The following is an 18,337-nucleotide window of genomic DNA, read 5'->3' on the forward strand; positions in this document are numbered from 1 at the left end:
TTTGGGAAAGTAGTGACTTACAAGCATTTTTTTTCTTTTGTTTCTTTTCACCGACCCAGCAAGTGTCATTGAACAGTGGCATATAACAACTTATTATTTAAAACGTTGTAAGCATTTTGACTTTTTCACTGACATGTTTTCACCTCATAGCATAAACTCAGATATTATGTGTTGGAACTATGCCAACGAGTTTAAATACAAATTCATTTCATAGTTATGGTTAAGGTAGTGATGTTTAATGTGTTATTCGCCTTTTGGTATTTAATGCTTATCGGAGCTGAGTTTCAGCTTGAGTCCCTGGAGTGTTTTTTTACTCACCAGCAAAAAACTCACTTCCCATTATTGTATTCTGTCATGTATTCAGTTTACGCATTTTGGCTGGCTTTCCATGATTTAAAAATTTTTTCAATTATGTCATTTCATCAAAAAGAAAGTGTAAAATAGTAGCGATTCATGGACATTATTTTACGATTGTGCTGTTGATTAAAAGCCTGTGTCCACAGTTTATGAACGCTTATGTTTGCTCCGTTTATGACTTTCTTACGTCTTTAGAGACAGAGTCATGTTTCACCTTGACGATGGCCTCACAACATTCGTGACGCCATCGAATGCTGGGTGCTACATGTACCAGCACGGCAGCAAAAAGGTAATTGTACACCATAGAGCACCGGAACAGCAAATCCTCGTTATTTGTTGCTAATGTACATTGCTTTTAAGAGAAAGACAACAAAATGATAACAAGAGTATACGAAGAGAAGCACCCGCTCCTGTAATCTCTCCTATTAAGCCTCTAGCCCCCCCCCCCCCCCTTTCCCGTATCCTATTTTTCTTGGTTCGTTATGGTGGCAGGATTTTATGAAGCAGCAAAGTTGATGCCCGGGGTAAATATAAGGGTTTTTTTTTTTTTTTTTCATTCTGCAGTGCTGCAATTACATCGTATAGAATAATTCATGTTAGAGTTGCTGACAAAATTCAAGCAATACATTTTCTATTAACACATAATGGTGTCAAACTTGATTACCCCCCCCCCTTTCCATTATGCTTAACTTGAATGTATTACACATTTGTTATTACATGACATTTTGTTCCTGCGACAATCGCTCCGGTGTTATTTTCTCCAAGGGCGTAGAGTTAGGATTGTGATAGGGTTGTAGGTTCAGTTTGATGTTATTACTAGCATTAGGGAGGAGGTTATATTTGTCGATAGGTTTCATGTTTGACTTAGCGTGCATTAGACATTTCTTGGGGGCAAGTATCGCAGGAAAAATCTTGGAACTGATGTTAAAAATTCATCTGATCTTTGGGAAAGTAGTGACTTACAAGCATTTTGTTTTTGTTTTTTTGTTTGTTTTTTTTTCACCGACCCAGCAAGTGTCATTGAACCGTTGCATATGACAACTTATTATTTAAAACGTTGTAATATAAGCATTTTGACTTTTTCACTGACATGTTTTCACCTCATAGCATAAACTCAGATATTATGTGTTGGAACTATGCCAACGAGTTTAAATACAAATTCATTTCATACTTATGGTAAAGGTAGTGATGTTTAATGTGTTATTCGCCTTTTGGTATTTTCATGCTTATCGGAGCTGAGTTTCAGCTTGAGTCCCTGGAGTGTTTTTTTTTTTACTCACCAGCAAAAAACTCACTTCCCATTATTGTATTCTGTCATGTATTCAGTTTACGCATTTTGGCTGGATTTCCATGATTTAAAAGTTTTTCAATTATGTCATTTCATCAAAAAAAAGTGTAAAATAGTAGCGATTCATGGACATTATTTTACGATAGTGCTGTTGATTAAAAGCCTGTGTCCACAGTTTGTAAACGCTTATGTTTGTTCCGTTTATGACTTTCTTACGTGTTTAGAAACAGAGTCATGTTTCAACTCTACGATGGCCTCACAACATTCGTGACGCCATCGAATGCTGGGTGCTACATGCACCAGCACGCAGCAAAAAGGTAATTGTACACCATAGAGCACCGGGACAGCAAATCCTCGTTATTTGGTGCTAATGTACAGTGCTTTTATGAGAAAGACAACAAAATGATAACAAGAGTATACGAAGAGAAACACCCGCTCCTGTAATCTTTGCTATTAAACCTCTGCCCCCCCCCCCCCCCCCCGTTCCCGTATCCTATTTTTCTTGGTGCGTTATGGTGGTAGGATGTTATGAAGCAGCAAAGTTGATGCCCGGGGCAAATATAAGGTTTTTATTCTGCAGTGCTGCAATTACATCGTATAGAATAATTCATGTTAGAGTTGCTGACAAAATTCAAGCAATACATTTTCTGTTACCATAATGGTGTCAAAATTGATTACCCCCCCCCCCCTTGCCCTTATGCTTAACTTCAATACATTAGATGTTTGTTATTTTGAGATAATCTGATATTGGTTATGGTGACATGACATTTTGTTCCATGCGACAATCGCTCCGGTCTTAATTTCTCCAAGGGCGTAGAGTTAGCATTGTGATAGGGTTGTAAGTTCAGTTTCATGTTATTACTAGCATTAGGGAGGAGGTTATAATTGTCGATAGGTTTCATGTTTGACTTAGCGTGCATTAGACATTTCCTGGGGGCAAGTATCGCAGGAACAATCTTGGAACTGATGTTAATAATTCATCTGATCTTTGGGAAAGTAGTGCCTTACAATCATTTTGTTTTGGGTTTTTTTTTTTTGGTTTTTTTTTTTTCACCGAGCCAGCAAGTGTCATTGAACAGTGGCATATAACAACTTATTATTTAAAACGTTGTAAGCATTTTGACTTTTTCACTGACATGTTTTCACGTCACAGCATAAACTCAGATATTATGTGTTGGAACTATGCCAACGAGTTTAAATACAAATTTATTTCATAGTTATGGTTAAGGTAGTGATGTTTAATGTGTTATTCGCCTTTTGGTATTTAATGCTTATATATTATGTGTTGGAACTATGCCAACGAGTTTAAATACAAATTTATTTCATAGTTATGGTTAAGGTAGTGATGTTTAATGTGTTATTCGCCTTTTGGTATTTAATGCTTATCGGAGCTGAGTTTCAGCTTGAGTCCCTGGAGTGTTTTTTTTTTTTACTCACAAGCAAAAAACTCACTTCCCATTATTGTATTCTGTCATGTATTCAGTTTACGCATTTTGGCTGGCTTTCCATGATTTAAAAGTTTTTCAGTTATGTCATTTCATCAAAAAGAAAGTGTAAAATAGTAGCGATTCATGGACATTATTAATTTTTACTATTGTGCTGTTGATTAAAAGCCTGTGTCCACAGTTTGTGAACGCTTATGTTTGCTCCGTTTATGACTTTCTTACGTCTTTAGAGACAGAGTCATGTTTCACCTTGACGATGGCCTCACAACATTCGTGACGCCATCGAATGCTGGGTGCTACATGTACCAGCACGGCAGCAAAAAGGTAATTGTACACCATAGAGCACCGGAACAGCAAATCCTCGTTATTTGTTGCTAATGTACATTGCTTTTATGAGAAAGACAACAAAATGATAACAAGAGTATACGAAGAGAAGCACCCGCTCCTGTAATCTTTACTATTAAGCCTCTGCCTCACCACCCCCCCCCCCCCTTTCCCGTATCCTATTTTTCTTGGTTCGTTATGCTGGTAGGATTTTATGAAGCAGCAAAGTTGATGTCTGGGGCAAATATAAGGTTTTTATTCTGCAGTGCTGCAATTACATCGTATAGAATAATTCATGTTAGAGTTGCTTACAAAATTCAAGCAATACATTTTCTATTAACACATAATGGGGTCAAACTTGATTTCCCCCCCCCCCCTTGCCATTATGCTTAACTTGAATGTATTACATGTTTGTTATTACATGACATTTTGTTCCTGCGACAATCGCTCCGGTCTTATTTTCTCCAAGGGCGTAGAGTTAGCATTGTGATAGGGTTGTAAGTTCAGTTTGATGTTATTACTAGCATTAGGGAGGAGGTTATATTTGTCTATAGGTTTTATGTTTGACTTAGCGTGCATTAGACATTTCTTGGGGGCAAGTATCGCAGGAAAAATCTTGGAACTGATGTTAAAAATTCATCTGATCTTTGGGAAAGTAGTGATTTACAAGCATTTTGTTTTTGTTTTTTTTTTTTCACTGACCCAGCAAGTGTCATTGAACAGTTGCATATAACAACTTATTATTTAAAACGTTGTAAGCATTTTGACGTTTTCACTGACATGTTTTCACCTCATAACATAAACTCAGATATTATGTGTTGGAACTATGCCAACGAGTTTAAATACAAATTTATTTCATACTTATGGTAAAGGTAGTGATGTTTAATGTGTTATTCGCCTTTTGGTATTTTCATGCTTATCGGAGCTGAGTTTCAGCTTGAGCCCCAGGAGTCTTTTTTTTTTTTTTTTACTCACCAGCAAAAAACTCACTTCCCATTATTGTATTCTGTCATGTATTCAGTTTACGCATTTTGGCTGGCTTTCCATGATTTCAAAGTTTTCCAACTATGTCATTTCATCAAAAAGAATGTGTAAAATAGTAGCGATTCATGGACATTATTTTACGATTGTGCTGTTGATTAAAAGCCTGTGTCCACAGTTTGTAAACGCTTATGTTTGCTCCGTTTATGACTTTCTTACGTCTTTAGAGACAGAGTCATGTTTCACCTCGACGATGGCCTTATTACATTCGTGATGCCATCGAATGCTGGGTGCTACATGTGCCAGCACGGCAGCAAAAAGGTATCTGTACACCATAGAAGACCGGGACAGCGAATCCTCGTTTTTTGTTGCTAATGTACATCGCTTTTATGAGAAAAACAACACAATGATAACAAAAGTATACGAAAAGGAACACTCGCTCCAGTAATCTCTGCTATTAAACCTCTGCCCAACCCTCCCCCCCCCCCCCTTACCCGTATCATGTTTTTCTTGGTTCGTTATGGTGGTAGATATTATAAAGCAGTAAAGTTGATGTCCGGGGTAAATATAAGGTGTTTTTTTTTTTTTTTAATTCTGCAGTGCTGCAATTACATCGTATAGAATAATTTATGTTAGAGTTACTGATAAAATTCAAGCAATACATTTTCTTTTAACATAATGGTGTCAAACTTGATTACCTCCTCCCCTCTGCCATCATGCTTAACTTGAATACATTAGATGTTTGTTGTTATTTGGAGATAGCATTCTGATATTGGTTACGGTGACATGACATTTTGTTCCTGCGACAATCGCTCCGGTCTTATTTTCTCCAAGGGCGTAGAGTTAAGATTGTGATAGGGTTGTAAGTTCAGTTTAATGTGGTTACTAGGATTAGGGAGGAGGTTATATTTGTGGATAGGTTTTATGTTTGACTTATAGATATTACATGGGGGCAAGTATCGCAGGACAAATCTTGGAACTGGTGTTAAAAACTCATCTGATCTTTGAGAAAGTTGTGACTTATAAGCATTTTGTTTGTTTGTTTTTCACCGATCCAGCAAGTGTCATTGAACCGTTGCATATAACATCTTATTACCAGTATTTGAAACGTTGTAATATAAGCATTTTGACTTTTTCACCGACATGTTTTCACCTCACAGCATAAACTCAGATATTCATGTGTTGAATGGTAAAGGTAGTGATGTTTAACCTGCTATTCGCCTTCTGGCGTTGCTCATGCTTACATGAGATGAGTTCCAGCTTGACTCCCCACACTGTTTTTACTGACTAGCACAAAAAAAAAAAAAAAAAAAAAACTCATTTCAAACTAATAGACGGTAGTGATCCGCATTCTTTTGTCTGTATCTCAAGAAGTGTACAATTTCAAAATTTCTTTGAAGTCAGCTTTAAATGAATTGGCCAGAACTTTATACCATTGTTGATTTGGGTTAGGAATTGGTCAATGTGATTCTTCAAAGAAGATCCTGGTGAGTGTTCTAAATGTTTTATTGTAAAAAGTGGGTGTGATTTTTTTTTTTTTTTGCCTTCCTGTTAATATGAATGAGAAATTTATATCAGACAGTGTGCATTTTTGTTACAGGACTCCAGTATTACTAGGGTCAGTTTTAAAGCCCACTGATAATTTTGGTATGTAATGACAATCACATTACATTATGATTCTTAATTCACTCTTTTTTTTTTCTCTTTTATAGATTTGCATGATTTATTAATGCCCTGTCAACCATGTACAATATGCTCAAATTGTCGACAAATCTGCAATTTTTCAAAATGTGCAATTACTTTTTTTCCATTAGAATCGCTAAAGCATGTGACTTTTATTAACCAATTATATTCATTTCTTTTCATCACATTTACAAACAAAATAATAACAAGCCAAGCCACTAATTTTGGAGTGACCTCAGGGATCACTTCAAAATCTTCGAGGGATCCCTGAGGACACTTAAAAATGAGTGAAAATGAATATTTTCACTCAAAATTCACTCCAATTTAACTCTGAATTCACTCCCTTCTGTTATTTAGAGAGTATAACACCATATCAATCACTCTTGGAATGTCATCAAGATAACCGCCACATCAACAAAGGAGTGTGATCACACCAGCAGTACTCGCAATCATCGTAAGAGTGTGATCACGCCGCCAGCACTATAGCCATCATCATGACAGTGTGACCAAGCCAGCAGCGCTTACCATAATAAGAATGTGGTCACGCCGCCAGCACTCGTCCTCACGTGATCATGACGCCAGCACTAACCATCATAAGAGTGTGGTCACGCCGACCAAGCTTGCCATCGTCATATAAGAGTGTGATCACACTAACATCGCTTGCCATAAGAGAATGATTATGCCACCAATAGGCCTCGCGCTCCTAATTCAACTCGCGCATTGCCTACAGGGAAGGCAGTACAAAGATGGGGTAATGTTATTTTTTACAAACAAAAAAAAAAATCAAAAATCAGTCAAGTGGAAAATTGCCACCTTTGGTGGTGTTTGACATTGCTTGAGGACAGGAGCTTCTGCAGGCTATGAAGAAATGGAATGAATCAGGGTTTTTGTATTTTTAATGAAATTTTATTGATATATGAGGTAATTTGCTATTTTTATCGTTTTTGAGAGTGACTGAATGACTAGTCTCGTATGGAGGCTCTTAAATTTTTTTAGAGCTTGAAAACATCCCAAAATATGTTGTTTGCTTGAAAGCAGAGAAAATTTCCCTTCATCTGCTTCAATTTAAAAAATTTTACGACTCGATTGATTTTTTATGATTTATGGAATATGCTGCATTTAACACAGGTTTCTATGGGAGCCCGGAAAAGGAGCGTGAGGCCTTTACTGCGAGACTGGTAGGCAGTGGGCATGAGAGTCGTCTGCCAGAATGTTCTCCCCAGCAAAAGGCATGCAGAGTGTACGGGAAGGTTCCGGGGGTTGCTGCCATGGTACCTGCTAGCTCAAATTTGGAAATATTCTTCAAGGGGTAAGTCAGACCACTAGTAAACAAGTAAGGTAGCCCTTGACCTTAACCCTAACCATAGCCCTAAGTTGAATCCATTGCCGACCCAAAGTTAGATTTCAGCCCAAAATCATATTCTAACCCCAAATTTAACCCGAGCTGCCTAGTATAATGAACTAGGCTCAAATTTAACCCAGTCTAAGCCAGTGTAGATCTCTAGATCTAGTCTAGACCGAGCAACTTACGCCCTAACCCTCACCCTGCCTTCCCCTCGTCCTAACCGTAGGCCTATACCCTTAAGTTTACTTGTACACCTCGAAACCAGCACCCAGTGTAACTGCATTATTTTCACTTTTACTCTGAAAATGGAGAGCTCATCTGATGGGCTGGCTTGGTCCCAGACACTGTGTTTTGTGTTGGAAGTTTCCTTGTAGCACCAGCCATGTGCCATTTATTTACCACTCATGGTCTACACATTCACTCCATTGCATTTCATTCTAACAACGTGAAACTCAGCCTCATTCTCTCAGAAAAATAGAGCAGGACTATCTATTTTCAAAGTGTCATAGTCATTGACTAACATTTAATGAATAATATATCTGCGTTGAAGGCTGGTCTACACAATATTCTGGTCTTGGATCTGAGGGAGCCAGCAGGTCTGTTAAGGCATTCATTAACGTTATATATATATATATATATATATATATATATATACATATATATATATATATATCTTTTTTTTTATGGCGACAAGCAAGAAGATTTTGGATATGAATGCGGAAGAGCGGAGCAAACATTATTCCCAACAGTTAGAAATGACGGACAAGAGTGCTGGTGATGATCCAGTGGTATGCTGGCTTTTTACAGGCCGAGTCAATAAGGCTGGATACGTCGTATTAGATGTAATTGTTCCAGGCCTGGGAAATTCGGTACGCACTTCACACAGAATGGCAGGATTAACTCACATTGTAAAATCATGGAAATTGCTCCCAGATGACGAGGCTTCACATCGTTGTGCGCAAAGGCTCTTTGTGAGGCCTGCGCACATTGTGATAGAACATCATAAAATAAATAAGGAAAGGCAGATCTGCCATGGGCTGGGTCGATGCATTGGGCACCAGCCCGAATGCCTGTTCAACACTTGAATTTCTGGTAAGGCCTAGTGTAATCTTGTTACGTTGACCCAATATGGTATTCATTTTCTTGTGAATTTTGCTCACATAGCTTAATTAGAATAATGATTTATGGAATATGCTGCATTTAACACAGGTATATGGGAGCCCGGAAAAGGAGCGTGAGGCCAATACTTGTCACCATGATAAAAGTGTGATCACGCCACCAGCGCTCGCCATCAGAAGAGTGTGATCATGACAGCTGCGTTCGCTATCATGAGTTTGGTCAGGCCAGCAGCGGTTGCTATCATCATGATAGTGTGATCACGCCGCCAGCACTCACCATCATAAGAGTGTCATCACACCACCAGAGCTTGCCATCTTAAGAGTGTGTTTACGCCAAAAGTGCTCGATCACGCCACCAAACTCGCTATCAGACATCAGAAGAGTGTAATCACACCAGCTGCATTTGCTATCAAAAGAGTGTGATCATACTAGCTGCGCTCGCGAGCACAAGAGTGTGATCGTGCCAGTATCATTGCATAGTATAATGTAAATGATGTATGAATCAGATTAATCTGTCATAAGTGCTATTTAGTCTATATCATTTTATGTCCAACATGTAACTTATCAATATGCAGTGGTTCACCGAAAGGGGCCATCTTTCCAAATCCTCATTGTTGAATTGACAGTGCCATTCGAACCTAACACTGAAGCCGCTCATGAAAGAAAAGTAGAGAACTGCGAAGTATTATTGAATGAACTAAAGAGCAAGGGCTATAAGCCTTCGTTTTTGCCATCGATATCGGAGCAAGGGGGCAGATAACACTTTAATGAAAACAAACAACGACTGAAAGGCCTACTCAAAACATATAAATCCAAACAAAGTCCCACTGCATTCTTTCAAGACCTTAGTAGATATGCAATAGTTTCTTATTCAGCATATTCTATGCAAGAAAAGAGCAGAATCGGGGGACATTAATCATTTGGAAATATTATATGTAAGTATGAAAGACACTTTAAATAGTTATGTAATAATTATGTAGAATCATAACATTAATTGGATAAATGTAATGGTTTACTGGAATGACATTTGGCACTTATCCAAAAACTTGATTGACATGCGAACACTTGGAAATGCATGTATCCTGGACAAAAATGATTCATTCGAATTTGATTTGATGAGTTAGAAAATGTAATAAATAACGAAATTAGTCATTGGTTATTGACACTTTAACACTAGCTCAAAATAATGTAATACGTAGCCTGGAAAAATATAGAATTACTGGAGTTGATTAACACTTCAGCAATCAGGAAAGAAATACAGTGTATGTGTACTGCATGGAGAGACGTACGGTGTTTGATTAATTTTGTGTGATTGCATGCAATTTGATTTAATTTGATTTAATTTTACACCATTCATGATTTTTAGGCGAGTTAGTCGAAAGTGGACCAAATGCGCACTTTCGAAAGGATAACACCAAGTCTGAATCTCACCTACGTAATAATTAGTTATGGTCTCTGCACTTCAAATTCTTAAATCTGCTTGACACATGTATAATATAAAACATACAAGGAATATACACTATGTATATAGTGCGATCATGCCAGCTGCCTTCGCTATCATGAGTTGATTATATACACTATGTTTGGGCTGCTTGCTAGTAATGATGGCTTGACTAGCATAAATCATTTCTATGTTAAAGGTCTACATGACAGCATTCAAACCTAGATTAAAAAATAAGAATTTCAAGCTGTTTAGATTTTACCCCAGAGAAGCCATACGTTACTTTTCACTCCATCTTTAGTGCTTTCGACTAATGAAACCTCTTTGTTGAACAGTTGCAATCCCAAGTGTAATAAAATGGACATTACATGTTCTTTCTCTATTTGACCATTGATTGAATTAATCAGGTTGAAGTACAGATGTGAGATTCGAGCCTTGGGCAAAATTGCGTTTAAATGAAAAACTGGAGATTTCAAAATTGTATGTACAAACTGATATGGTAAATTGTGAGGAAATGACACGCTCACTTTGCCATTTGCTTATTCATATAGACCGTTCAAGAACTGTTTCACCCAAAAGTAGCCAAATTTCAAAATGTCATGAATTCCATATTTTTCATCTGAATTCAATCAAATCTATACCGTTGAACTCGTAATACCTTTCTCTTTCTTATCAAATTAACTTATATTTAAAGATTATTAGTATTATTATTATTTTTTTTTTTGCTGAGAGTTATTTACCTAACCATCCTCTTGAGAATTATGCTATTCCCTTCTTCATAGACCGAAAGGTACTGTGACATTTGTAGAATTCTCCACAAGTTTATGTTCATGCTTGATAAGATAAAATTACAGTAAATTTATCATCACGTCACTCAATCAAAGTGCACAATTTAAAAAGGGAACATATTTTATTGTGCACACTGAAGCATGAAATAATTCGAGCCTATGGATTTCTCAGGAACTTGGCCTAAAAAGGTATGTGCCGATTATAGTTTTTCAAAGCTCAAACGTGTTTCGTGCATACATTATCAGCTAGTAATAACGTTAACTTATTGAATGACTAGTGCTTTCTTTCTCAGCATCACATTGAGGGCATACTTCATACTGTAAGAAAAGAGAATGTTTGCATACATTTCAATTTCATAAATGTCGTGAGAGCCATGCTTCACAAAATTAGAATTCATGCAAAATTCTTCCCTACTCTACGTGCATTGAATCCCAGTGGCAATTTGAGAATATATTGTGTTTCACAGTATGGAAATTACATGAGAGGTACATTTAATGCTCCATTATGTAAAATGAAGTTATTCTCATTATTGATATCCATTTTATGTGAAGATCAATTGTTTAATCATTATTATGATTTAACATCAGTTGCTCTTTCTATGACACCAAAGCACAACCAAGCACATGTGCAGTCAAAGCTATGCGCCAAAGACGAAACACAAATATTATGACTCGGCATGGAAGTTCGCAAATTTTGTTGCAAGCTACGTGGGACCACCAATCTTCCCTGGCCTGGAGAATTAAGGAGGATGTACGGGGCATACTCCCGCAGCTACGTGCTGCAAGGATGGCCTATACGAATGGCCATGAAGCAAAGGGGAACAGAAGTTCGGTCCAGAATTGCAGGTACACCTGTATTTGTAGGTGATAACCAAACTCCAGGAATGCCATACCTGTGGTTATTATTCATTGATACACATCTTTAAACTTGTGTTGAATTTCTCATGTTCTACTGTATTTCATTTAGATAAGATCAGGTCAGGTGAGGCAACCTGGTCAAACCAGGCTGCTGTCAGAGATTTTCTCTTGGTCGACTTATACACCGTAAATGCCCAAAGGACCTGTGTTGGAACAACAGCAACTTTGGATGAGTTTCGTGGTAGGAGTTACATCGACGGGAAAATTCGCCTGCGGGTATCTTGAAACGTTTTCTTTTACGAATAGTTTTCATGACTGTTGATATAATAATTGTGTCATCATTCAAGTCAGCGTGTATCATCATTCAAATGAGCGTGTATCATCATCCAGTGGACTCCGTTAAGATTTTTTTTTTTTTTGGATGATTTGAAATAGGTCACATTTTAAATTCCATCATATTACACAAAACTTATTTCAGTTGAAAAAAAAAATATCCTATCTTGGTTACTTAATACATTCCTGCCTAACCTGTCTTTAATTATTATATTATGGACAGAGTGACTTTATCCCTAGTAATATAAGGTGGGATTGTCTTGATTGACAAAGGAATATTTTTGGAAAAATTACAAGAATTAACCTGTCAAGTACCGCGGATTTCCTCCAAATCTAACGAAGTCCATGGGACCAGCAGTTTTCTTTATATATCAAAATTTTGTTTCAACCACACACACGATAAAAGACATATAGAATAGTGCTGCAGCCTGAATCTATACTTTTTGTTAATCGGAATCCATTATAACCATGGTCGCTATTACGGGAACTAAAATAGCTTTTCAGTGAAAGTTTAGATTTTGTTGTCTGAGCAAACTGCATTGGAGGGAGATGATAACTTTTCAAATAGAGTTTCAAGTTCAATCATACATACAGAGGAGAGTGGTTGCATAAAGGTCCTCAGCTTTCAACACATGAAGGTTTTCTCAAGGTTAAATAATTTACATGCGAATGGCCACAATTTTTGACCCTAACATTTTGAGCAAGTTTCTATCGAATTGCACTTAATTTTAGCTCTACATACCTATCTGTGATTGGACGGTGTGTGAGTCAAATGTTAACTTTTTCACAATGTAAGACTAGTGATTTCCTTCTGTTAATGAATACTAGTATGATCTAAACTAGGTTAAGGACCACAAGACAGCCTCCTTGTATGGCCCGGCTGACATATTTTTCAGCCGGGAGGCCTCACCAATTTTGGAGGTCTATGTGAGGGAGGTGAGACCACTCACGCCATCCTTCTTTCACAAGGATGGAATTGAATCCCTCTTCTTACATTCCAACGGGCGAGGTATCAAGGATGTGGGACCAATCCTTAATACCCTTTGGACTGCGATGGGGTTTTCCGGTGCCTTTTTCCCAAGAAATCTTCGAAAGACAGTCTCAACAAAGGTAATTATTGCATCCAAAACAAATATGTCATACGATATATCTGGTCATAAATCATAGTATTTTTTTTCAGTAAAATGAACATGCATGGAATTCTTTGAACAACAACATGAATATGGTTCAGTTTTATTTTTATCTCACCTTCAAGACATAGGTATCATGAATCCATTGACGGGGACGGCAGCTTTCTTCCATCCACTGAAATATTTTCCCTTTTTTTTTCTATACGTAATGATTTTATTAGACATTTATACATACATGAATGTTTAGGTGAGGAACGAGCGGACTTCTGGGAAGCCAGTAGAGTGGCCCAATTAATACAACATTTCGTGCATACCCAGGCAAAATATTACACTGCAAACTCTTGAAGAAAATTTCCAGTGCAGTGAAATCGTGGAAAGCATCTTCCGAGTACAGGTAATTCCAAGTGTTGTCACTTAATATGCATGGGCATAAATTCACCTTGAAGGCTTTGCGTGTGCTCGCATTTTTTGATCTATCAAATTGGCTTAAAAGGATCTGTGGAGCAGAATTTGAAGTCATTATGGAATCTTCAAATTACTTTGAGATGTAATATTACTTCACCAAAAAAAATATAAACAGCCATTTCATTTTGATGTTCATGCATAGTTTATACTTGATTTTAATACGAGAGTAGGTATTACAAACACAGCAATAAAATGTTGATGAATATCAATTGGATTGAAATTAAGCTATCAATGTCAGAAGTTTTACATTTATTTGTCATTCATAACAATTCTTGAGTGGTTGATATGAAGAAGTTTGTGATGTCATAACTATTTTCTGAAGTATAAAACAGGTACGCAAAGGCTTTGAATGTGCAGTTTTTATTGTGGAAAGGAATATGAAAGCTATTTTCTGTGTTGAAAGATTTTTGCCCGGGGGTCAAATGTAAAGTGAAAATGCTCAAATATACCCGAGTACTTCCTCTCTTAAACAATTTAGTCATCCATCTAAATGATCTACTTCAAGGAGAGTAAAAACTCAACACATTTGTGACAAACGTGCCATTTCAGTAATGTGAACTTGTTGTCTCATGTCTTGAGGATGTACTCGAGACCCATTAGGAGAACTATGTAAGACATAAGCATGACAGTTTCAGTAGTGATATTTGTAGTTTAAAATGTGTATTTGCATGTTATTTTCATCATAACATAACATAGCATGTTCTATTCTGTTTCAAATTTAATGTACGGTATTACTTCCATTCCTTTTTGTTCATCTGATCATTATTATTCTTTTCAGTTTTACAGGAGTTCTGCGATCCACATTCTTCTCTCTGTATCTCAAGAAGTGCACAAGTTCAACAAAATTAAATTTGTTTGACGGGTTTTAAGTCAACTTTAAATGCATTGGTCAGAACTTGATAGTTGATTTTGGTTAGATATGGAGGGAGGGGGTGGGGGATTGGAGTGATTCTTCAAAGAAGATCAAGGTGAGTGTTCTTCATGAATTTCTTATTAATATGAATGAGAAATTTACATCAGTGTTGATTTTGTTAGCAGGACTCCAGTATTACTGGGGTCAGCTTTAAAGCCAACTGTATATACTTATATATATATATATATATATATATATATATGAAATATGAGAAAGGAATGAGAAATCGGTGCGTATATATACCTTATACTGAAAAATGTTATGTGATGTCTTTTTTTTTTCTTAAATAATGTATCATACTCGCTTTTAACTATTACAGTGAAAACAAAGTTCTGGTAAGGGCTTGAGAACCTGTCTGGCACCATTTCATATTTGCTTGCAATATATCGAAAGAGTCTACAAAGAAACTTACCTGGCTGACGCGGTTTGCCGGAATGATGAGTCGTTTTGGAGTATTTTGAGAAAATAATAAAAGTCGGTAGACCGACTTTTATTCCAGAAGGCTCCAGACTAACTCGGTCTCGGGGAAAAGTCGACCCTATTCCAGACAATTTACACACAGTTCGTGATCGCCATGTTCATCAGTACTATACGGGTACCAAACGAGGCCTTACCGTGGGCCTTACTGAGCAGACAGGAAAGTGCGTGCTAATCCTGTACAAAACAAATGGACAGCGCGCGGTCCTCAAGCCTACTTGCTACTAGTATACGCACATCACCTCAGTTGCTGAGACGCGCGGTCTTTGAAGTTTTTGTTGTTGTTTATCAATCGTCTTTGATTGTTTTTAGAGCTGCTTGAGAGGCGCACACTAATTTTGCATGCGCGCCAAAGAGGTTTTTGATGCGCGCGTTGTAACAACTCGGACCATTACTGCATATGTACCATAGAACGCTACAATGTAGTTTACAGGCCGCTCCCATATGCATAGTATAGTACACCACACTGTAGTATATGGCTTTGCTTCGCGAACGAAGATTTAAGGAAGTCCACGTCTGCTGCAGGCTCGAAAGTGACTGATGAGTCCGATGCGGGACAGGCAGGCACGGTTGCAGCGGTTGCACGGGAAAGTCGGTTGGTTGATGTTGGGTGTTGGGTTTTTCCTCTGTTGTCTTTTTCTGTTGAGTCGGGCCCTGCGATCATCCTCGAAGGCGGCTGTTGCTCGTCGAACAGTAAGGCGCCAAGATGTGCGATCAGAGGCGATAGCAGCCCACCGTCGGTGATCGATGTTGCAGGTGCTCAAGGTTTTTTTCAAGCAGTCCTTGTATCTCTTCCTGGGTCCACCTCTTTCTCGGTGTCCAGAAGAGAGCTTACCGTACAGCATGACCTTCGGAAGGCGATGGTCGTCCATTCTCGAGACATGACCAGCCCAGCGCAGTTGAGTTTTCATCAGTGTGGCTTCGATGCTAGTAGTCTCTGCCAGCTCAAGAACTTTGATGTTGGTGATAAAGTCATTCCAGTGGATGTTTAGGATGAAGCGGAGACATCGCTGGTGGAAGCGCTCAAGAAGGCATAGGTGATGCCGGTAGAGGACCCATGACTCGGATCCGTACAGGAGAGTTGGTAAGACAACGGCTCTGTACACGCTGATCTTTGTCTGCTTTTTCAGGTGGTTGTTTTTCCAGACTCTGTCGTGCAGTCTACCAAAGGCGCTGCTTGCCTTAGCAAGTCTGTTGTCAATTTCTTTGTCGACTCTTGCGTTTGATGTGATGGTGCTGCCGAGATAAGTAAATTGATCAACTGTTTTGAGTTCTGTTTGCCCTATGGTGATGTGGGGGGACTGGTAATCCTGTCGAGGAGCCGGCTGATGAAGAACCTCGGTTTTCTTCAGGCTTACTTCAAGGCCAAATGCTTTAGCAGTAACTGCGAAGCAGGACGTTAAGCGCTGGAGAGCAGACTCTGAATGAGCAACAAGAGCGGCATCATCTGCGAAGAGTAGCTCACGGACGAGTAGCTCATGCGTCTTGGTGTGAGCTTGCAGACGTCTCAGATTAAATAGACTGCCATCTGTGCGGTACCGGATGTAAACAGCATCTTCGTTATTGAACTCTTCCATGGCTTGTTTGAGCATCATACTGAAGAAGATGGTAAACAGGGTCGGTGCAAGAACACAACCTTGCTTTGCACCGTTGTCAATTGGGAAGGGTTCGGAGAAATCACTGTTATACCTAACCCGGCCTTGCTGGTTTTCATGCAGTTGGATGATCATATTGAGGAACTTCGGGGGACAACCAAGGCGCTCCAGAATTTGCCAGAGTCCTTTCCTACTCACTGTGTCAAAGGCTTTGGTTAGGTCAACAAAGGTAATGTAAAGTCCCTTGTTTTGTTCCTTGCACTTTTCCTGAAGCTGTCTGAGGGCAAAGACCATGTCAACAGTTCCTCTGTTTGCGCGAAAACCACACTGAGATTCTGGGAGAACACTTTCTGCGACACTAGGCGTTAGTCTATTGAGAAGAATTCGAGCAAGGATTTTTCCCGCAATGGAAAGAAGCGTGATTCCTCTGTAGTTGGTGCACTCTGATTTCTCTCCTCTGTTTTTGTACAGGGTGATGATAATTGCATCCCGAAGATCTTGAGGTAGTTGGCCTTGGTTCCAGCAAAGCGTGAAGAACTCGTGAAGCTTGATGTGTAGGGCTTTTCCACCAGCCTTCCATACCTCTGGGGGAATTCCATCCACACCTGCTGCTTTGCCGATTTTCATTTGTTCAATCGCTTTAAGTGTCTCCTCGATTGTAGGGAGTTCATCCAGCTCAGGTTTAAAGAGCTGTTGGGGACTCTGGAGCAGGGCAGATTCTTGTACTATGCGGTTGGCACTGAAGAGCGACTGAAAGTGCTCTGACCATCGGGTGAGGATGGAGGTCTTGTCGTTGAGGAGAACTTCGCCGTCTGCGCTACGAAGAGGACTTTGAACTTGGTGTGAGGGACCATAGACACTCTTCAGTGCCTCATAAAAACCCTTCAGGTCGCCAGTGTCGGCACAAAGTTGAGTTTGTTTGGCAAGGTTTGTCCACCACTCATTCTTGATCTCTCGAAGTTTGCGCTGGAGGTGACTGCATGCAAGACGGAAGGCACTTTTTTTCACTGGACAGGATGGATTCGTGAGATGAGCCTGGTGGGCAGATCGCTTCTTAGCAAGTAGCTTTTTGATCTCCTGATTGCTTTCGTCAAACCAATCCTTGTTCTTCCTGGAGGAGAGTCCCAATACCTCTTTGGAGGATTGTTGTATGGCTGATTTCATCCTAGCCCAAAAGACTTCAGGAGAAATGTCCTTGAATTGGTTTTCATCTTCAAGCCTTGTTTGGAGATTCGTCTGAAAATTACATCTCACTTCAGCTGACTGCAGGTAAGCAACATTGAATTTCTTCTGATGAGCCCCTCTGCATTTCAGCTTAGGCTTGAAAAGAAGGTTTAACTTGCAGCGAACAAGCCGATGATCAGTGTGGCATTCAGCACTGGGCATAACTCTGGTGTGAAACACGTCACGTTGGTCTCTCCTGCGAACCAGAATGTAGTCCAATAGATGCCAGTGTTTGGACCGGGGGTGCATCCAGGTAGTCTTTAAACTGTCCCTCTGCTGGAAAAGGGTGTTTGTGATGACTAGTTGTTGTTCTGTGCAGAACTCCAGCAGGAGGCGTCCGTTGTCGTTGCACTTTCCGACGCCATGTTTACCAAGGATTCCTGACCAGGTTTCTGAGTCTTTCCCAACGCGAGCGTTGAAGTCACCAAGGATGACAACCTTGTCGTCTTCCCGAACTTGTTGGGAGAAGGTGCGCAAATCAGTGTAAAACTTATCCTTTTCGGCTGGTTCCGCCTGAAGGGTTGGGGCATAGACACTGAACAGAGTGATATATTGACCGTTGCGAAGGGAGA

The sequence above is a fragment of the Diadema setosum genome, chromosome 6 (genome assembly GCF_964275005.1).
Source record: "Diadema setosum chromosome 6, eeDiaSeto1, whole genome shotgun sequence".
In the NCBI taxonomy this organism is placed as follows: domain Eukaryota; kingdom Metazoa; phylum Echinodermata; class Echinoidea; order Diadematoida; family Diadematidae; genus Diadema; species Diadema setosum.